Here is a 23,472-nt window from a genome sequence, read left to right as displayed (position 1 = left end):
TCACACCATTGTGATCTCCACATCCTCCATCTTCTCTGCTGGCCTTCGGTGGTTCTGTGTGGGTGGAGGGGGAGCCGCTCGGACCTGAGTAAAGAACAAAGTCTTGGTTTGTAAGTCAGCTTCCAGACTCAGGCTGGAGCATCTGCAAAGTCCAACCAGTCCTCTATCCAATGACATGGGCACATACTTTCAGTGTAAATTTCCCACCCCGAAAAGCAGGTACTGTTCTGGATGAAATGTCAAGTCTACAAATGAGACTGCTGCCTGGGCTAAAAGCCCTGGGCACAACAGTTACTAAAGCCCTAAAATCCTTCTCCAAAGCTAAAGCCTGGAAGGCAAGAGCACAATACTTAGGGAAATAAGACATTTCAGCATGTCTTGGGAGTCAGTTCTAAGAGAGAAGGCTGGAGAGGCAGGCTGGGGCAAGAAATGAAGGGCCTTGTTGAGACATGTTATAAGAAATCTGGGCTTGGGCTGGGATTGTAGCTCAGCGTAGAGCGCTTGCCTAGCATGGGTGGGACCCGGGTTTGATTTTAGGCACCACATAAAAATGAAGGCATTGTGTTGTGTCCATCTACACCTAAAATATAAATATTAAAAAAACCCTATATTTAAAAAAAAGAAATATGGGCTTTATTCTGTAGGCAGGGGAGTCTTTGATGGATTGTAAGGCATATCAGATCCATGAAAAGATGTCTCAGATAACAGTTTGGAGAAGAGATTGGAAGTGGGCAACAGGACAAGTGAGCTGACAACATAGGAGACTTTCCAGACTTTTCAGAATGAAGGCTGATGTGAGCTGAACTAGATACCAGGAATGGTGGAAGCAGAACAGTGAATAGTTTTGAGACCTGTATCCAAGGTAAACCTGGCAAGACCTGGTGATGACTGCAGGTAGGCCAGGAAGGTCTGAGGAATGCCTCCAGAGCACTGGTAGGATAGAGGATCCATTCACCAAGACAGGCAAAATGGAAGAAGGAACATGTCTTGGAGGGAAGGTAATTCACTAATTTTTGCTGAGTTTTGGGGGTTGGTCTCAGACATATAAGTTGAGATTACCACAAGTCTGAAACTCACTGAGAGACATGATTCTGGGATTTGGTTCTCACAGTCATGGGAATAGGTAACTTGGGGAGAATATGTTGAATGACTTCAAGAGAAGCAGTCTAGGGACAGGATCATGAAAAGTATCAGCAGAGATGGAGAGAGGAGGACAAACCTGCTAAGGTCAATGAAAAGGAAGAGCTGGAGGTATAGTATAGAGCCAGCCAGCAAAGTGTGGTGGACAAGAAAATTAGCCCCGATTTCTTCATTTCTACTCTTACCCACCAGCCCATGTTACTAATGCCTCTTGCTTGGACAACTGCTACATCCTCCTAATGGCTCCTGTATCAGTTCTGCCACCTTTTATTGGTCTCCACTTGGTAGCCATAAATATGTGTTTAAAATACAAAACTAATCACAACACTGCCCTGCTTCATACCTCACAATGGCTTTCAATCACATTTAGAATCAAGACCCAAGTCCCTGCCAGGTGTGGTGGCCCAGCCTGTAATCCCAACTACCCAGGAGGTTGAGGCATGAGTATCACAAGTTGAGGCCAGCCTGAGCAATTTAGTAAGACTCTGTCTGAAAAAATAAATAAATAAAAAGGGCTGGGGCTATAACTCAGTGGTATAGTGCCCCTGGATTTATTCCCCAGTATAAAAAAAAATATTAAGACCCAAGTCATTAATAAGGAACTCAAAGCACATCTGCTTAATGAATCAACCTAGTGGTTCAAGAAATGGTGATAAAGGTCAAGGAAAACAGAATTGCAAAGGGTCCACTGGATTACCAGTATGAAAGCCATGACCTTGAAGAGGAGTGGTAGTGGAACTAAGATGGCAGTAAAGTGAAGGGTAAGCATAGGTAACTATTTGTCAGAATATATCCCTGAGAACAGGAGTTCTTTGAGGTCATTTAGTGTATTTCAATGCTCCTCAAAGAGGCAAATACGGCCTGGAAAATAGATTCTTAATAAACACTTGCTAAAACAATTGTTTTTATGTTACAATTATACTACTTCAATGTTCCTAGAGCTTGAAATACAATTGAAATACACCTGCACAGTGGTTATCTTGTGATCTTACCATGTCAGTGAGAAGTGTTCCAGTATAAACTAAATGATCCAAGATGAATTGACTTTAGAGCTGTCGAGGCTGTTTGAGGTGGGAAACTGTAGATACTTTTCTGGCACATAACCCACTTAGCCTTTTTAATCGCTCTTTTTTTAAATTTATTTTTTAGTTATAGGTGGACACAATATTTTATTTTTATGTGGTGCTGAGGATTGAACCCAGTGACTCATGCATGCTAGGCGAGCGTTCTACCTCTGAGCCACAACCCCAGCCCCTCAATCAATCTTTTTACCTTCCCAAATTCATTTCATCCTTGTTTGGCAACACACAGGGGCTGATTTGGATTTGGAAGAACTATGCATTCTATAACCCTGCCAGCTAGGAGACTTACAGGCAGGAGTTTGCCATATGAGGTCTCAGGAGTATGCCTTGATGCCTGTGAGAATCCTGGTGACTCAGCATGGAGGCTATTTTCTAAGGGAGAGAATTAAAAATCTCAATTTATGTGGTGTTGTGCAATAAAATGCACTCAGACCCTGCCCAGAGGACCCTTACCATTTGTTGAAGGAGACGGGGGAAGAGCTGGGCACTCCTCTTATCCGGGCTGGGGTAAGGACTGCTGGGAGGCTGGTCATACAGCGGTAGCGGAGGCAGGGATGTTTGCGGCTTGGGGGAAGGAGAGATCTGCATGGAAGGAGGCAAGGTTACCAGGTGCTCTTGGCCTCAGGAAAGAGAGCTGGCTTCTTCTCTGCTGCTGAACACACATTCCTTTTCTCTGGGACTAAATTATGACTGTTAAAGCTTGTCAGCCTTTTGCTCGTCAGCAAATGGACCTAAAATAACTACCCCAAACTGTTTCATGATGCATTTAACAGTTTCCTATCATAGATCTCATTATATTACTGATTTTAGTTTATCTTCAAACAGTTACCAAGTCAAACCATTCTCTAAACTTTTCTTTTTTAATTGAAAATATGATAAATTAGTCAATTCAACAAAGCTAAGGAAGAACAAAAAAGGGGACAAATTGTACTGTTTTTACATATGAAGATACAATAACTGGCTGAGCTTCTTGTATGTGAGGCTAAGTTATTATCACGCAAACAAGATTGGCAAACACTTTATTCTTCTATCTGCCAGGCTGCTGTAACAGATCCCCAGAGAAAAACTGAACTGAATAAATTAGGACTTCCTGTAAATGCAAGTTTCCTACTGATGAGCAAAACCTTACAGCCCCTTTATTGTGGGAAGGGGCTCTGGCAGGCCCTGGGTTATGTGGTAGGGCTCTGAGTGTGATAGAACGAAGAGCTACCTCAGAGTTGTACCACATAAACTAACCATGGACATAACACATTCTCTCTCTGATTTGTTTTTTCTCTCTCCACCAAACCAACCTTTGATATGCTATATATGATTTAGTATTTTGGTTAATAGATTCACAGAATGCAGAAGAATGAAGGCATAATAGGGTCATATCCCACAAGGGTCTGACCGTCAAGTCTCTGGTTTCTGAAATTCAGCTATATAGACATCTGGCAATTGAGGACTGGAACAGGGAGGGTGAGGCAGAGAGACTGCAACCCACTTTTGCCTGGTTCAAGAGACCCTAGGGAGTTATTTTCTTTAATCATGTTTTAAAGCACCTGTTCTTTTCTTCTTTTCAGCAGTGCTAGGGATCAAACCTTGAACGTACTAGGTAAACATTCCACCACTGAGCCACACCTCCATCCCTTTAAACATTATAAAATTCAGCTCTTCCCACTCTGGTACCTGAATCTCTTTCATCCATGGAGTATCACCATTTTCTGAGGCTGAAAGTTCTTCTACTAGCACTGATGAAAACACTCCAATCCGCCCATTGAATTCCCCTTCCCAGAAGCCATCGTCATCTTGGTTCTCTTTGTTCAAGATACGAATGATTGCTCCCTCAGGAAAAGATAGCTCATCATCTGTTTGGCCCTCATAATCATAAAGTGCTTTCACAAAACAGACTAGAAAGCAAAAGAGAGACAAATCTGGTTAAGAACAAAGACAGTCAAGGCTGCTTTTGCAACCACCCCTATGCTCACATGACAACTCAGAGAGCACCACTCAAAGTTGTAATTTTTTTTACTCACTGTGATCAAAACAGGGAAACAAAAAACAGGAAGAAAGTGCTTTTTAACCAACTGAAGGCTTACTCCTAGGGTAATACAGTTTAGGTCAAATGTGACCAAATAAAGTGTGCCTTGTTTCAGTCTTTACCACTGGCATCTCCGTTGAGGCTGCCTGAAACGAGTTCTGCTTCCGTGGAATTGCTGGATGTGTGTGACCGACTGTCCAAAGCGGCCAAGGACTGCAGCATGCTCAGTAGGCTGTTCGAGGTGGGAAACTGTAGGTACTTTTCTGGCACATAACCCACTTGGCCAACTTTATTTCGAGCCTGGGTAAAAGACATGGTTACAAAACAGGTTTGCACACACAAAGGTTTGGACCGGACATAATAAGAACCAAAACAAACTCCTAAAAATGTCACAAGAGGGGCGATATGAGCAAAGGAATATACCTTTACCCAGTCTTCCATATCTCCATCTTCAATCACTTCTAACACCTCATGTTCCTCAATGGTCAACTCATCTGGTTGAGAAGCCTGCAATGGAGGATGGTCATGGACAAAATTAAAAAGGTTAGATAAAGAGCAGATGTGAGCTGGTCAGAACAAAAACTGGGGATCAAAATATTGAAATGATTTTGAGAAACATAAAAATTTCAATGCTGTAAAACTATCATAATGAGGTGAAGTTTTACTCTAAAAAAATGAAACAAAATAAAACTGCAACTAAAACTGGATCCTCAGGAGGCAATCAGATCAGTGATCAGCACTGGGCTGGAAGTGAAGGATGTGGGTTCCAGCTTCAGCTCAGGTACCTAGTGGTAAGTTACTCAACCTCCATTTCTTCAAAATGACAGTCCTGCATTCTCTTGAGGATTGGGGTGTTAATGTAGGATGAGTAAGCACAGAACCATGACGACTTGGGAAGCACAGGCAGAGGAGAAGGCACTGAAACGGAAGTGCTACCAAAGGCTACCATGGAGGTGCATGGAAAATGCAAAGGGCTATGTACATGGATTGGATGGAGGTTAAGCAATGCCGAGGGTTGATCTGGAATTGCTATAAAATAGTGGCCCAAAGAGGAAAATTGTGGGAAAGGCCATGATTGAGATCAGGCAAAATTTGGATTATGCTCCAATATTAGTATGAAGACTGGGTTGATCCTTAGAGGTTCTACACAATCTGTGATGGCTTTATTGTCCCTGATAGCACCAGTCACCAGATTTTCCCTTAGGACAACAAAACCTGAGAGGAGACTCTCAGAGGCTCCACAGAGGGGTTGGAGAGTCTGTTTGGCTTTGCTTCCTAAAGAGCCTTGTATGTCATATTAACAGGTGGGCTTGTGAGTATCTTCTGGCTCTCTGGTAAAAGCCTTAAAAGCTTCCCCCAAGTCCCAAGATCAGTTAAAATTGTCAACTGAGACCATATAGTTTTTCAAATCTCACAATTTCAAAGTGTAAAATATCTCCAAGTTACACAAGCAAAAATTGGGCAAGAAAGTTAGTCAGTTTCTATGATTCACTCCACATTTTGCAAGCTTTAAACATTTCATCAAAACCCAGATTCTGAAGCTACCATAGCTCCTTAAGACAAAAACAGTCTTGAAAATGGGTGATAAACCAGAGAATACTATAAGACTAGATTTTCTCCCCTCAGTATTAGGGTTTGAACCCAAAACCTCACACATGCTAGGCAAATACCCTACCACTGAGCTGTATCCCCAGCCACTCCAGGACCAGATTTTAAGTAAATTACCTCTTATGTCAATATATGAAACCCACTTATTTACTTTTTTTTAAGTGTAAAAGAGAATTTGTTTAATTGAAAAGAAAAGAGACAGAACTCCTGCAGGATGAGAGGGGACCTGATAGAAATTGTCTCATTTACTCTTTTTAAAAATTTGTTCTTCATAGTTATACACAGCAGTAGAGTCAATTTTGGCCTTAATTATTCTTTTTTGAGGAAAATAATTTAGTTCTTTATTATTTATTGGGATGTGGACGTGCAGCACTCTTTGTAAAAAAGAAAAATCAGGCTTAATGCATCTTAAAATTTGGAATTAAATGAGTTAAGTCTATATGATAAAGATTCTCTATTAAAAAAGAAGATGTTTTATAACATTTAGTCTGAAGAGTGATAGGTAAGTTATTACTGTTCTTGAAATAAAAAAAGCCAAATAGCTTGGAGGATATTTTTTATATAATTAATTCAGCATATACAAAAACATCATCCTACAAAAAAGACAGCATACGAGAGGGCCATGTGACACTGCCAAGATCATTAGTCAACAGGAGGTAAATATGGGCAATTTCAGGATTTAAGCATTGGATAAATTGTTGAATGAGATAATTAGTGTTGGTCCACATTTACTCTTGATAGCTTTTCCAATGGAATTTCTTTGCTACTCTGAAACCACATTGTGTCCTGAATATACCAGTAAAAGGTACTTCTGTAGTAAAGCCGTTTTCCTAAGTTACATGCCAAGACTTAAAAAGTCTCAATACAACCATACCAGTCTCTACCCTGTGTGAGAGCAAAGCAGGATATGTTGCTGTCCTTGTGCAACAGCCATTGAGGCCCAGTGCAGCAGGAGTCTTCTAGCAGAAGCAGACACTAGCATGACTGTGCTGACACCACACACCAATGACAACTTTTGTACAAGGTTTTCCTCTACATGGCAATCAAGACCTAGAGTCTGGGCCCTGTGAGCCTCGGGGTACCCTGGACCAGCACACTCTTCCCTGTGGTCTAGGTGCATCATGTCTCTCTTGCTTCTATGCTTATACCCGGCTGCTCCTTTTGTCTGTCCTGCTCTGTTCCAGCTTTCCTATCTGATGAATGGATTAGATTATTATAGGTATAAAAGTCTAGTTTCAGTCTTGTTTCTATGGGCAAGAGACCATCTGAGTCTCAGTTTTCTTTCTTTCTTTTTTTCTACCAGAACATAAGTGCCATAAAGACAGATTTTTGTCTGTTTTGATCAGTGCTACATCACAGGGCCTAGAAAGAGCAAAGTATTTGTATAAAGAGATGCTCAAGTAATTGTTTGTTGAATAAATGGTGTTTTCTGATAATATCTTCTTTGTAGGGTTATTGAAGAGATTGAAATGAACAAAGAAGCAGTAGCTTCTCATGACTTGTGGCCCAGCTCTCTTTCTCAGACCACTGGCAATGAGCCAGTTGCTTCTTCCTTTCATTAAGACTCCATGAGTCCATCACACACTGACTACCATGGTGCTCTAGCTCACTGCTAGTCCTTATGAGTTCCCTATTAGAATGACTTAAGGCGGGGACTGTATTTCTCACTTATTCCAACTATAGGCAGCAAGTGGTCAGTCAATGGCTATTAAATATATGCAAGGTCTCACAATGTCTCCTTAAGTCCTAATATGTTTCAGTCTGTTACAAAACTCCATAGCAAACTGTGAGCTATTATAAAGTAGAAGATAATGAAAGAACACTTTTGTGTTGTTGCAGTACTGGGGATCAAACCTAGGGCCTCACACATTGCTAGGTAGGCACTCTACCACTGAACTATATCCCAAACCCTGAAAGAATATTTTGTATGTAAAACATTTTCTATATTGTGGCTCATTTCCTTAGGATGGATATTAATAAGGTTAAAAGTTATGAATACTTTTAAAGCTTTTGAATCTGAATATTAAATATAGCTTTTCTGTGTTCTCACCAGGTTCATCTAGTCCTTTTTTATTGGTGTAGGCCACAGAAATCATGATTAGGCTCAAAGTCAGTCTCTTTCTCTTTTTTCCATTCATTCATTCATTGCAATGGAGTTTTGCTATGAGGATGGCCTTGAATACCCCGGTTTCAAGCCATCTTCCTCCTGCTTCAGCATTCCAAGTAGTTGGGACTATGGGCCTGGGCCACTGTGCCCAGCTGATCTCTCTCTTCTAATTTATCCTCCTGAGTTTCTACACAAATACCAAAGTTATCTCCTTAAAGTCCAGAATAAAAACCGAACTCCTGAGCCTAGTATACAAGGCCCTTTATTATCTGACAGCAAATGCCTTTAGATCTTCTGTTACTCCCCACCTCTCAGCGCTCCTACACATCCAAAAGTAAACTGTTCTCAACACCCTATCCTCTCATCCCAGTTTCAATATCTGCTGTTCCCTTTGCTTAGAAGGATCCTTCCTTTCCCTATCTTCTCTCTCTACCTAGAAAAGTCTAGATTATGATTTAATTTAAATGCCATCTTGTCTGTAAAATTTATTTAACTACTGCGTAGTCTGTCTATTCCTGGATGGCAGGGATAGTGTCATATTAATTCTTATATCACAAAAGTTATCACATATTGTGCACTCAGTTTTAGCTCATGATTAACTGACTAAATAGATTCTGTTTGTTTTTTTTTTTTTTTTGTATTGAGGATTGAACCCAGGGGCGCTTCACTACTAAGCCACATCCCCAGCCCCTTTTTATATTTTGTTTAGAGATAGGGTCTCACTGAGTTGCTTAGGGCCTTGCTAATTACTGAGGATGGCTTTGAACTCATGATCCTCCTGCCTCAGTCTCCTGAACTGCTGGGATTACAGGCATGCACCACTGCACTCAGCCCTAAATAGATTCTGATAGTCTGGTTTCACAGAGACGTATCTGGGATAGATCAATGGAGGTACTGTGATAGATCAATGGGTGAATGTGAGCTGTTTTTTTTAATATTTATTTTTTAATTGTAGTTGGACACAATATCTTTATTTTATTTATTTATTTTTATGTGGTGCTAAGGATTAAACCCAGGTCTTGCACGTGCTAGGTGAGCGTTCTGCCACTGAGCCACAACCCCAGCCTGAATGTGAGCTGTTTAAAACAATTTAGACACTTAGAACTCTCTCCATCTAAGGATCTTAATTAGTTTTGAAACTTTCATGTAAATATAACAAGGAGAGGTGATATCAGAAAACATTCTGAACCCTAGTTTAAAAATGTCCTGTAAAATATCCCCAAATTTCTTAGAAGATGATTTCAAAATTTCAAAACATTATCAAAACAATGTACACTAGGAAAAAACCCTAACTTTTTAAAGAAAACAGCAAGTATTATGAATTTAAATATAATGAAATGATGTTAAACTCAAAAAACCCAGGAATAGCTGATACTGAAAAGTATATAATGCCAGCTTTTGGCAACACAGGACTGGGGAGTGGAGTGAGAGTGCCCAGTGTATGACAGTTAAAGAGTCTCTCAGAACAGTCCCTCTGTTGTTATTCCTTAGCATTAACCTTTTCCTCTTGCTTTCTCTATCAGTATAGGGGCCAGAAATGGATTCATTTGCTCATGCCTTCCTTACATCATTCACTTATTAATTTCACAATTATTAATCCAAGACCCACTGTGTGCCAGGCATTGTCCCAGGAGCTCATGACACAGAAAAGGTACAAACACAAAGTTTATACTTTCATAAGCCTTTAATGGGGAACCAGGCAAAGAAATATGAAGACAAGTAAGACTTAATCTGGCTGGCACTAAGAGCTATACAGTCATGTACCACATAATGACATTTTGGTCAACACTGGATCACACATATATGGTGGTCCCATAAAATTATAATGGAGATGAAAAATTAAAAAACAGCATTGTAGCCATCATGATGTCACAGTATAACATATTATTCATATGTCTGTGGCATCATTAGTGTAAACAAATCCACCATGCTGCCAATCATATATATGTACAGCACACATAATTATGTATAGTATATAGTATTTGATAATGATAATAAACAACTAGGTATTAGTTTATATTTAATATACTTTTAATCATTATTTTGGTGTGTAATCTCTACTTACTAAAAAAACAAGTTTACTGTAAAACAATTTATGCTGGCCAACAGTAGCCTTGTACATGTCACGTTTATTGCATCTTTGGATTGCATGAGTTTATCTTGTGCTTGATTTAATCTCATGTTGTTTTGTTCGTCATGGTCTGATGAACAGAAATAATATATCTCTACCACACAGGCTAGGTGTCTATTAGGCTATACCATCTAGATTCGTATAAGCTCACTCTACAATGTTTGAATGACGATAAAGTCACCAAATGCTGCATTTCTCAGATCATATTCCCGTAGTTGAGTGAGAGATGACAGTATGGCGAACAAAACAGTGTTATGGGATAGAGTAGTAAAGAGCTAGCTATGAGTTTAGGTGGCTGAGGTGACCTTTGGAGGCTATTTGAGTTGAACTACAATGAAGATAAGGGCAGTCAACAGATATATGGGGAGACACAGTTCTAATCAGAGGGAACAACAAGTGCAAAGATGTGTACTCAGGAAGGAACCTGGTACTTTTGAAGCCAGAAAGGCAGCCAGAGTGGCCAGTGTACTGAGTGTGTGAAGTGGAGGAATGGCCTGACATAAAGCTGGGGAGAATGCCTGGAGTCCGATCAGGCTAGACATTACGGATTCCAGTGAAGAGTTCGGGCTGGGAACGGTTTTTTAGGAAAAGGAATGGAATTAACATTTAAAGCTTAAAAAGGGTTTTTTTTAGAAAAGGGGATGGAATTAACTCCTTTATGTGTAAAAAATAATTGTAGCTGGAAAATGGATCGTTGGGAAGCTAGTGTCAAAGAAGCCTAATTATGAGGGCTCATCCCCATCTTATAAGAATCAAAGAAACGGCCTAGATAAAGATGAGAGCAGTAAATATGGTGAAAAGTGAATAGATTCAGGATATGTTGTGGAGGTGGGCACAACAGGACTGGCTGACAGACTGAATGTGGGAGTGAGGGAAAGAAAGGAACTGGAAAATTGAAACACCATTTACTTTGTGTTGAATATAAAGTAATTGGATAAGCAGGAAAGGATGAGAGAGAGTAAGAACTATTATACCAAACCAAGTTTGGAAATTCTGGCATCTGTTAATCCAGATTTCCTGCTCAATATGGACAAGAGGGAATTATATTAGGATGAGTAAAGGCAAAGTATTAAAAACTGCTTTGGGAAACAATTTTATTTTGATATGAATTTTGAGGTTCATTCTAATGGAGGGTTTATGCCAAGCAGGCAATAGAGAGTAAGGGTAAGAGCTGTATTTACTGAATATACTGTATTTACTGAACTAGGTACTATGCCAAGTGCTTTGCTATAAAGGTAATCTCTCATTTAATCTTCACATTTATTTTACAATATTATCCCCATCATGTAGATAAGGAAACTGAGGCTCATAGAAATTAAGAGGCTGACTAGAGTAACCTCATGTAGTTCATAAGCAGTGAGACAGGATTTAACTCAAGAAATCTAATATCAGAGCTTAAACTCTTCATCATTATGTTTCGTTCCTTTAGATATTAACTGAATACTAACATTATGCTAGGTGTCCTGTGAGAAGCTGGGTAGACACAGTCACATGTATCTTTAGGTTTGTCACAATTTAATATCAGCAATATCTTAATACAAACCTTGTAGGAATAAACAACTTTGCAGGTGAGTGGATAATTTCTTAAGGTACCAGAAGGACTGGAACTGCTGTCATCAAAAACATCCATATTGTCTTCAAACTCTTCTCCTTCTTCTCTTTCATTATCTGCATTTAGCTAGAAAAAATTAAAAACCATTAGCTAGTTTGCTTGCTTCAAGAAAATGTCTGGAAACAGGAAAAGCACCTAAAATTGAACTGTTCCAAAATGTTAATTTACTTATTCGATTATACATAGATAGGACTGTCTGTTCATGCATGCATGTTAATAGAGGATAGAGATCATTTTTACAATCAAAAGTAAAATATGTTTCAAATAGAGAAGAAATATTTATTAGTATCTTTCACTTTTTATTCTTAAATACTGACTGACAATAGGCAACAAAAGAATAAAATAGCTTTGCATGGTGGTGCATGCCTGTAATCCCAGTGGTTTGGGAGGCTGAGGAAGGAGGATCCTGAATTCAAAGCCAGCCTCAGCAACTTACTGAGGTTCTAGCGAGACTCTGTCTCAAAATAAAAAAATAAAAAAGGATGGGGATATGGGTCAGTGGATAAGCACCCCTGGGTTCAATCACTGGTACCAAAAAAAAATTTTTAAAAAGCTAAAATAAAATAAATTGGACCATCGAAATTAAAAATTGTTTTGCATCAATGGACAATAAAATGACAGGATCCCACAGAATGAGAGAAAGTATTTGCAAATCATATACCTGATGTGGGATTAACATCCAGAATATATAAAGAATGCTTAAAACTCAACAATAAAAAACAACCCAATTAAAAAATAGGCAGCCAGGTTCAGGGTGCACACCTGAAATCCCAGTGGTTTGGGAGACTGAGGCAGAAGGATTGTGGGTTCAAAGCCAGCCTCATCAATAGCAAGGTGGTAAGCAACTCAGTGAGACCCTGTCTCTAAATAAAATACAAGGCTGGGGATGTGGCTCAGTGGTCAAGTGCCCCTAAGTTAAATCCCCAGGATCCTCCCAACCCTGCAGCAACAACACAACAACAAAAGGCAAAGAACCTGAATGGATATTTTTCTAAAGAAGATATATAAATGGACAAGAAGCACATGAAAAGATCCCAACATGTTTAATCATTGGGAAAGTGCGAATCAAAACCATGATATACCATTTTATACTCATTAGGATGGCTATTTTCAAAAAGCTATTTTCATAAATGTTGATGAGGATATGGAAAATTGGACCATTGTACACTGTTAATGTTACTGTATATAGTACAGCTGGTGTGGAAAAACAGTAGTATGGTGTTTACTTAATAAATTAAACATAGAGTTACATATAATCCAACAATTCCATTTCTGGGTAGAAACCCCAAAGAATTAAAAGCATGGACTAGAATAGAAAATTGTAAACCCATGTTCACAGTAGTAGTGTTTACAACAGCCAAAAGGTGGAAGCAACCCAAGTGTCCAGTAACAGATGAAAAGACAAACAAAATTGGTACATACATACAATGGAATATTACTCAGTCTTAAAAAGGAAGGAAATTCCGACAATGTTACCACAAGGATGAACTTTGAGGACAGTATGCTAAGTGAAATAAGCCAGTCACAAAAAAATAAACCCCATAATTCCACTTATATGAGATATCTAGAGGAGTCAAAATCATAGAGACAAAAAGTAGAAAGGTGATTGTCAGGAATTGCGGTGAGTAATGGGAAGTCATTTCTGCAAGATGAGATGGATACTGAGGACAGTGCCACAACACTGTGAAGTTTACTTAATGTCATAGAACTATATGCTAAATAATAAACAGGTATAACTAGATGATAAACAGGTATATTGACACAAAAGGAAAAGTCCCCTGTGCAGTGTTACACAGGAAAATATATAATTTTCTAATCTGAGTCTCAAGGTATATTACCCACCATAGCTAAAAGGCATATTAATTAAAGTAGTATTGGATGTTCAAAATGTATATGTATTTATCTATAGCACCATTTGTGCTATATTAAATATAAATAATATTTACACAAGCATAGTTGTCTGTCAAGGGAGTGCAGGACAAAGAAAACTGAGGGATGGACTGGGGTTGTGGCTCAGTGGCACGTACAAGGCACTGGGTTCAATCCTCAGCACCACATAAAATAAATAAATAAAATAAAGGTATTGTGTCCACCTACAACTGAAAAACGGAGGAGGGGGAGAGAGGGAGGGGGAGGGGGAGGGGGAGGAGGATCACTAATACTTTTAAACTGACTCCTCTTAAAAAATTCTAAGAATTCCTAAATTTTAAGAATATCTAAGAAATTCTAGAGACCCGCAGGGAATTCTAGAAGAATAAACTACATTTTTCCTGCCACATTTACTGCCACCACTTCAAACGTCCTGACATAGTTTCATTTATAATTATTACTGAAAATTCTCCACAGGTCAGTGAGGTAATCTTGTGCCTGATCTTACAGTTATTCATTTGTAATCCCTCAGGCCAGTGGCAAAATAAGTTTAGATCTTGACTTCTCAAATCTCAGACTTCAGATTCTATTGTTTTTTCCTACAGGGAATGGTGTTATACAAAAAATAAGGATGATGTTCTAGAAATTTCCATAACACTAACTTAAAAAAATATTTCAACTACTATAAGACATTCCCTTCACACTCTAAGAAAGGTTATAAACATTTAAAAAATGTGGGTATTACAAAAAAATTTAAAAATGCTCATACATTTATAAAAATGAAGGTAGAACAGATTTCTAAAAAATATATAAAATGTTAATATTTTACTGTGCTATGGCACTTGGAATCAATTCAAGACATTTTAACTTGGCAACAATGGTTGACACTAAACATTCCTTTCCCTGCTCTATTTTTGAGTTCATTTTTTGGTTCTTATGGAAGGGAATGAAAGGCTTCAGTGACAGCAACACATGCTTCTGCACTGCTCCAGCACCTTCCGGAATCATATCATCTCAGAATAATTTCTTCCTTTTCCCCTCTTCTACCCTCACAAAACTATTTAGAAAAATTTTTTCTAAATATTTTTATGGTTGTAGATGGACACAATACCTTTATTTCATTTGTTTATTGTATGTGGTGCCAGGGATCAAACCCAGTGCCTCACACATGCTAGATAAGTATTCTACCACTGAGCCACAGCCCTGGCTCCAACCCCTCACCTTCCCACCCCCACCCCGTGGTGGAGGAGATGGAAGTCAGGGTCTCCTACATGCTACTTCTGAGCTACACACCAGCCCCCTCCTCTACCCTCTTGACTCAGCATTTCTAAAATTACATTCTTCTTCTATTATCTAAAGAACTGCACTCAATTCTTTTTCTTCCGGTCACTTGACAGAACTTCAATCAAAATGATTTTTTTTCTAGCTGTACTAGTATTTTTCCTTCCTTAGATGTTGTAAAATGCTTACTGTTATTGCCAGGACAGATAAGAAGAATCTTTTTGAGTTGGTTTTAGTAGTGGTCTTCTTGTACTCAGCAAAATAACCTCAGATAGGCACCATGGGCTTTGTGGTACTCTCTAGGAAGCAGTGGGCTCTGAGTCTGTTGGACTTGAGTGTGAGAGCTGACCATGTCACCTCCTGTGTGACCTTGGGCAAACTACTTAACTTCTCCAACTCAATTATCTCATCTCTCTAATGAAGTTAATGACTGCTTCACAGGGTACCATAAGGATTAAATGAGGTAATACATTTAAAACCATTAATGCATGCTTGCTGCACAGAAGGCACTTAATAAACCATTAGCTTTTATTGTTTCTATGAGGTAGGGAGAATCTAGATAAAGAATCTGTTAATACTCAATACAGGGGAAGGCAGCTGCTTATAGAAAATAAACAACAGAACCTCTGAACTCCATGTGGACAGAGAAGTGATCACAGTGAACATTATTCCAAATATGACACAAAAAGTTATGAAATATGTGAAAAAGTATCAGGAAAATGGATTCCTGCTTCCAAGCAAGATGGACTATCAGGGTCTAAACTAACTAAAAACTGTTCAAAATATATGGAAGAGGGCTGGGGTTATAGCTCAGTGGTAAAGCGCTTCCTTAGCATGTGTGAGGCACTGGATTCAATCCTTAGGACCACATATAAATAAATAAATAAATAAATAAATAAATAAATAAATAAATAAATAAAGGTATTGTGTCCATTTACAACTAAAAATGTTTAATAAATATGTATTTATAAATATGTGTGTGTGTGTGTGTGTGTGTGTGTGTGTGTGTATACATATAGTTTTTAAGACACTGGACATTAAGTAATGACCTACTGCCAGAAAAAGTTCCTAGGCAGAGACATAAGGAGAGGAAATCCAGGCAGAGAGGATGATGGTCTCCCAGAACTGATGAAGTAGAACTAGGAATTCAGGAAGACCAAAGTGGCTGGAGTTGAGACTGCAGAGTGATGAAGAGGAGGGTGGGAGAGAGAGACAGAGATAGACAGATATCATGGGAAATCTGCAGAGGACAAGTATTCAGCTGAGTACTGATCAGTACATGTTATATGAAGAAAGTATGTGTGGTTAAGAATAGAACCACCCAAATGGATTTGAGAAAATGATCCACAGATATTGCACAGATTTGACAATAATTCCTGTTCTCTCCTAATAGAATAGAAAACCTCAGAAGGCTCAGGGCATCAGGTGGAGTTCTCAGAAAACCAGTAAGGATACAGAAGAACCAACTTGACTTAACTGACATTTATAGAACATAATATCTAACAGCAGCAAGTACATGAGAAACATTTACCAAGATATACCATATACTAGGTCACAAAACAATTTAGTAGGATTCAAGTATGTCAAGTATGTCGGACTACAACAGAAACAAATTAGGAATCACTAACAGCTGTGTATGATGATGCAAGTAGACTGTAATCCCAACTACTTGGGAAGCTGAGGAAAAAGGATCACAAATTTGAGGCCAGGCTGCAAAACTTAGTGGTCCCTGTTAAAAAAAAAAAAAAGGCTAGGTAGAGCATTTGCCTAGCATGCACAAGGTCCTGGGTTCAATACATAGTAAAACAACACACACACACACACACACACACACACACACGTGCGCACACACACACAAAAGGGGGAAAAAAAAGAGACCAGTAACAAAAAATATCTGGAGCTGGGCATGGTGGCACACCACACCTGTAATTTCAGTGATTCCAGTAGCTGAGGCAGGAGGATCAAGTCCAAGGTTAGCTCAGGCAACTTAGTAAGACTACGTCTTAATATATAAAATAAAAAGAGCTGGTAGTGTGCCCCTGTGTTCAATCTCCAGTACTGACAAAAAATTATGTAAAAATGATTTAGAAAACCCAGAACAACTTTGAGAACATCTTTAAGAAGTTGGGGGAGCCAGGTGTGACGGCACACGCCTATAAATGCAGCATTCAGGAGGCCGAGACAGAAAGATTGTGAATTCGAAGTCGGTCTCAGCAACTTAGTGAAACCCTGTCTCAAAATAAAAAATAAAAAGGGCTGGGATGTGGCTCAGTGGTTAAGTGCCTCTGGGTTCAATCCTTGGTACAAAAAAAAAGTTGGAGGACTTATCCTCCCTGACTTCAACATTTTATAATTTTGGGGGCGATGGTGTTTATTTCTACTCAACAAAATCCAACCTGTTACTTGGAACACCTTAAGACTCCTAAACAGTCTCCCTCTTCAAATCCTATCTTCACAGATAGTATAGGTTGATTCCAATCACAGTCATGCATTGCTTAGAGATGGGGACTACTTCTGAGAATGCATTGTTAGATTGTTAGGGGTTTTTATCATGGTGTGAACATCGCAGAGAATGCTTACCAAATTAAGAGGCCTATGTTACTACATGACAATTTTTTTCTTTCTATATTTTAGATGACATAATTCTTACGGGACCATCATTAGATGGGCACCCATTGTTACATCTTGGGAGCAAGTTTTTACCCCTCATATATTAGATCACACACTAATTTCTAAGGTATATAAAGAACTCAAAAAGCTAAACACCAAAAAAAAAAACACAAAACAAAACAAACAAACAAACAAACAAAAACCCACAACCCAATCAATAAATGGGCCAAGGACATGAATAGACACTTCTCAGAACAGGATATTCAATCAATCAACAAATATATGAAAAAATATTCATCATCTCTAGCAATTAGAGAAATGCAAATCAAAACTACTCTAAGATACCATCTGACTCCAGTCAGAATGGCAGATATTATGAAGACAAACAATAATAAGTGTTGGTGAGGATGTGGGGAAAAAGGCACACCCATACATTGCTGGTGGGACTGCAAATTGGGGCAGTCAATATGGAAAGCACTATGGAGATTCCTTTGAAATCTGGGAATGGAACCACCATTTGACCCAGCTATCCCTCTCCTCAGACTATACCCAAAGGACTTAAAAACAGCATACTACAGGGACACAGCCACATCAATGTTTATAGCAGCACAATTCACAATAGCTAAACTGTGGAGCCAACCTAGATGCCCTTCAGTGGATGAATGGATTAAAAAATGTGGTATATATACACAATGGAATATTACTCAGCACTAAAAGAGAATAAAATTATGGCATTTGCAGGTAAATGGATGCAGTTGGAGAAGATAATGCTAAGAGAAGTTAACCAATCCCAAAAAAACATTTTATAATTTTATAGGACTTAAGACAATGGAGTACTGGCATCAAACTAGACAAATAGATCCACCAATGAAACCAAACAAATGTTGAGCAATAAACACTAGTGGATTACTGGTTGACTAATGAGAGATGGGAAAGGCAGATTACAAAGGAAATGAGGAAACCTCTGGGGGTAATAGATACGTTCATCATTATAATGGTGGTGGTTTCATGGTGTATACATGTGTCTGTATGTATTAGACTGTGCACATTTAGATATGTGCAGATTATCGTATGTCAATTCTATCACAGTAAAGCTGTTAAAAATATTAAAAAAACTTGGGAATTTTAATGTCATCTTTCATACAGTACTTGATGCTATAAAACCATTAACTACATTGGAAATGGGACCTTCAATGATGATTCAACAAATGCTTCAGAAATGAAAAATAATAAAAGAATGCACAGCTATTAAAACATCATAGAAGTTAGAGGAAGAAAGGGAACTCAGAGATGGTGAAAGAATTGATAAAGAGCAGGACTTCAGAGGGAGATATATTTTGGTTCAAATGTCACTTCTCTTCATTTATATGCTGTGTGCCTTCAGGAGGTATTTAATTCTCCCAAGTGTGTGTCCTCAACGTAAATACACTCAGGATTTTTGTGCTCATTAATTAATTGTGCTCATATATATAACGTATGATTGTATTTGGCAGAATACCTGGGTCATAATACACTCTATCAATGTGAACTCCCTCCATTGAGTAGTAATGCACCTGTCAGAACTAGAGTAAATGGCTTTTCTGAGGTTCAGATAAATATTTTTAACATGTACTATGTATAAGAAACTGTGTCAGGCACTTTATTTTTTTCTTGTAAGAAATTAAGTTAATTCCTTTATTTCATAGAAATCATAATTGATGAGATAGTTTTAAGAACTTTGAATTAATAACTTAATTTCCTAAAAAAGTCATCATAAACAAAATAAAGTTGATAATAACAACACAGTATTCCACTAGGTAGAGATAAATAGCATTACTTTTTTTTTAAACTATGTTGCCTCTGCTGCTTTCAAATTTGCCTTTTCTGTCTCAGGAGTAACTGGGATTACAGGAGTTTGCCACTGCATTCAGCTCATTATCTTTTCTGATGGCTTTTCTTCTAGTAATAACATATATGTACATACATTTTTTATAATTTATTTATCCTCACATTTTTGTGCTAAGAGCATAACATCTACTTTTGTTACATTTTTCATAAATAACATACCATAATTAACTATAGCTACTTTGCTGTACAATAGATCTCCTCATTTATTCTTTTATAACTATGATCATATTTTCTTTAACCATATACCTTCACCCAATCATCCCAATCTCTAGGAACCACCATTCAACTCTACTTCTGAGATAATTTTTTTTAAGATTTCACATATAAGAGAGAATATAAGATATTTATCTTTTTGTGCCTGGATTATCTTACTTGACATAATGTCCTTTAGATTTATCCATGCTGTCATGAATGACAGGACTGCACTGTTTTTATGGCTCAACAACATTCATATATATATATGCCATATTTTAAATTAATTAATTATTTGGTACTGGGGCACTTAACCACTGAACCATATTCCCAGACCTTTTTATTTTTAAATTTACAACAGGATCTTGCTAAGTTACTTAGAGTCTCACTAAGTAGCTGAGGCTGGCTTTGAACTTGTGATCCTTTTGCCTCAGCCTCCCAAGTTGCTGGACAGATATGCACAATTGAGCCCAACTAAATGCCACAATTTAAAACCCAGAAATCTGATGATGGATGTTTAGGTTGATTCCATATCTTAGTCATTGTGAATAGCACTGTGATAAACATGGGAAAGTAGATAACCTCCTTCAACATACTGATTTCATTTCTTTTGAATATGTACCCATTAATGGAATTGCTAGATTGGCACTTGTTATTATGGCTATGCAGAAAGTCAAGGAACATAGTATACATCCCCTCAGAGTGAAATTCTGTACATCTTTTCGCCTACCTTTTGGCCGTAGCTGTCATTAAGTGAGACTGGTTCTCTTGATCTGTGGGCACTAACTTAATAGACATATTCAATTTAGTAATTCTCAGTACCTAGTGAAGGGTCTCATAAGAAGGACTGGCTCAAGGCATACTTACTGAAGTAAGCTGTTCCTACTGAGGATTTGTTAGTTTCACTAAAAGAGTAGGCTCTTTTGAATATGGAGTTTAGTTAAATAAAAACCACGATTGCTCATTTGGAAATACTGTAAATGCAAAAGCAACTGAAGATTTTTGTAGGCACATTCTACAAACTGTTTTCAACAGTTTGCATTTATAAAAATCGGCTGTTTCTTTTCACTGGGATTAGCTTAAACCAAAAACAGATTTTCATATTCAAAAACAAAGACCTCTATACTGCAAGAACTATTAGGCAATACCTGGGCTGATGGAACTAAACTACATCTCAACGGTTAAAAATATTTAATCTACTAATAAATTTGAGAGGTTTTCCATTACAAAAAAAGATTAATTTCCTTGCATTTCAATCATACTATTCAACATCGTCTTCATAATGACCGGAGTCAGAATTTCTGTGTAACTCTCATATTCAATCATCATACTCTTAGACAAAGTTGACTGTTTGCTTTTGTTCAATATTTGGGGGAAGTGGCTAAAAATAGGGAAGTCAAGTACATAGTATTAGCTATAATTAGAAAGTTTAAGAAAAAAAAAACCAATATTAAACAAGGACTGCAAATCTCTGACCAACTAATCCCACTCTGAAAATCTGTACTACAGGAAAAATTCTCAATATGGAAAAATACAGTCACCTGTTGGTATCCAAGGCAGGTTGGCTCCAGGACCTCTCATGGATACCAAAATCTATCAATGTCCAAATCTCTAATATAAAATGGCATAGTATTTGCATATTAAACAACACACATTCTCCCATGTATTTTAAATCATTGCTTACATTGCCTAATACAATGTAAATGCTATGTAAAAAGTTGTTACTGGGGCTGAGGTTATAGCTCAATGGGAGTGCTTGCCCAGCATGTGTGAGGCACTGGGTTCGAGTCTTAAGAACCACATGTAAATAAATGAAATAAAGGTCCAGTGACAACTAAAAAAATATTTTTTAAAAAAGTTGCTATACTATTTTGTCCAGGGAATATTGATAAGAGAAAAAAAGTCTGTATATGTTCACAATTGAAGTGATTTTTCTCCGAATTTTTTTGATCAGTGGTTGGTTGAATCCATGGATGCAGAATCCGGGTATATGGAAAGCCAATTATATGTGTAAAAATTTTTTATATTATTTAAAATAGCAAAAATTTGGAGGCAGTCTAAATAATGAGCATATAAGAGAACATTTAAGTGAATTTTATTATGCCTTCCTAATGGAATACTGTACAGGCACTGGAAGAATAATTATGAAGATCATCTAGTGACAAGGCATGTTAGGCTGGAAAAATACAAAATTAATTTAATTATGATAAATATATTTAAAATATATATATCAGTAATGAATATATTTCAAAACATGTTGTATACCATAAATATATATAATTTGTGCTTGTCAATTACATGAAAATGAAGAAAGAAAAGAGGAACGAATTTTACCACATTGCTATCTGTAGTGTTATGGAACTTTTGGTCATTTGCCTCCCCATTCTGTTTTCTAATTTTTTTTTGTAATATAGTTATGTAACTTTTCCTATCATAGAGTTAATATAATTTCAAAAGTTAGGTTGTAAATTGGTTGTGGATTTTGAGTAAGGGAAAACAAAGAAAAAAAAGAGGGATGAATGACATGAAGACAGACTAAGTCACTGGCAGCAATTCAAACACAGGAAGCTCTTCAGTTACCCACCAACTGAACATTTACACCAGCAGACTGTTCTCCTTTTAAACAATGTTGCCATATTCTGAGATTCTTTTTTTTTTTCTTCCCAGTTTTATATTCTGTACCACGTATGAAGCAGAAGACAAAGAGTCAATGCTCAAGTATAGTTCCTTCCTTATTCTATAAGGTAAATAGACTGTATATTGAAAAAACATTTATATTTTATAAGGTAATTTTCAGTTATACTGTTAATGTCTACCAGTAGTATCAATCATATTTTCTAGATGACTAATGCTTTTGTTGGCATCTATAATGGAAGAAAATATTTGGTTACTAGAATGTGTGCTTCTGCTTTACATTTGTCAGCCAGCTAGCTGTCAGTGTGAAGAGATACAATCCTCTCTAAGTTATTTTAGAGATGTTATTCAAAAGCAGGTCAAATAAATATTGGGACCTCATTAAATAATTTTGTGACTGAATCTCTCTTTAATTTATATTGTCAGTAGATCTTCTACAAAATATAATCCCTCAATGAGGAGGGAAGACATAGGATTACCAAGACTGACTAGATAGAAGGAAAATGTGGGATGAGATTGCAAAATACTTCCTTTACCAGAGACATGTCTCTAGATGAGCTGATATCTACATACCACTAGATGCACATTTCCTTCATTCCCCTCCTTTATACCCAGGAGCCCTTCCTCTTTATTTCTTGCTAAAATTCTTCAAGGACTACCTTCAAATGACATTTCCTGCATGAGGCAAACTTCTTCTAACTAGTATTGAGCTTTTCTGGCTGCATGTCACAGAACTATGAGATTTTAGAGCTGGAGATCTTGGAATCAATTAACTTAACATTCTCTCAGAAATCCAGAAAAAAGTGACTTTTCCCAAGGTGTGCTGATGATAGAGGTAAGCAATTTCAAGCGGCCACACAGTGGCCCAGTCACACACTGCTACATATCACTAAGGTCTATGAAAGTCTTGTCTTCTCTCCCAGCTTGTAAGCTCTTTGAGGAGAGAAACAAGTTTTATTTACCTCCAATTTGCCTGGAAGTAAGCACAATGTGAAGTGATACGGACCTTCTCAGGTGGTTTAGTCAGAAGAGGTGCTAGTCCAAGGATAGTAATGGGTTTGATTGGTTGGAAACAGTGCTGCTGCTGTAGAAGCCAAAAGCAAGTTTGTGCCCAGAATTTGCTGACATTATAAACTATACAACAAAGTAACCTAAAGCAGATTGGAATTAACATCTTTTAAAAGATGCAATAGGAAGAAATATTCCATGACATGAAGCAACTCTGTTCTAATGAAAACATGGCAAGCTCTTCTAACCCCAAAGTCATTTGGGTGATGTGTGGTTTTTTCCCCTGGACTG

General features: G+C 37.7%; 1 pseudogene; it reads right to left on the bottom strand.

The window, feature by feature from the left end:
• Positions 1 to 23,472, bottom strand: part of LOC143641199 (F-BAR and double SH3 domains protein 2-like) — a 137,493-nt pseudogene continuing 114,021 nt past the window's right edge.

Source organism: Callospermophilus lateralis, unplaced genomic scaffold (assembly GCF_048772815.1).
Source record: "Callospermophilus lateralis isolate mCalLat2 unplaced genomic scaffold, mCalLat2.hap1 Scaffold_89, whole genome shotgun sequence".
NCBI classification, from domain to species: domain Eukaryota; kingdom Metazoa; phylum Chordata; class Mammalia; order Rodentia; family Sciuridae; genus Callospermophilus; species Callospermophilus lateralis.
Note: the sequence above shows the minus strand (reverse complement) of the source record. Positions and strands in the feature narration are given on the sequence as shown.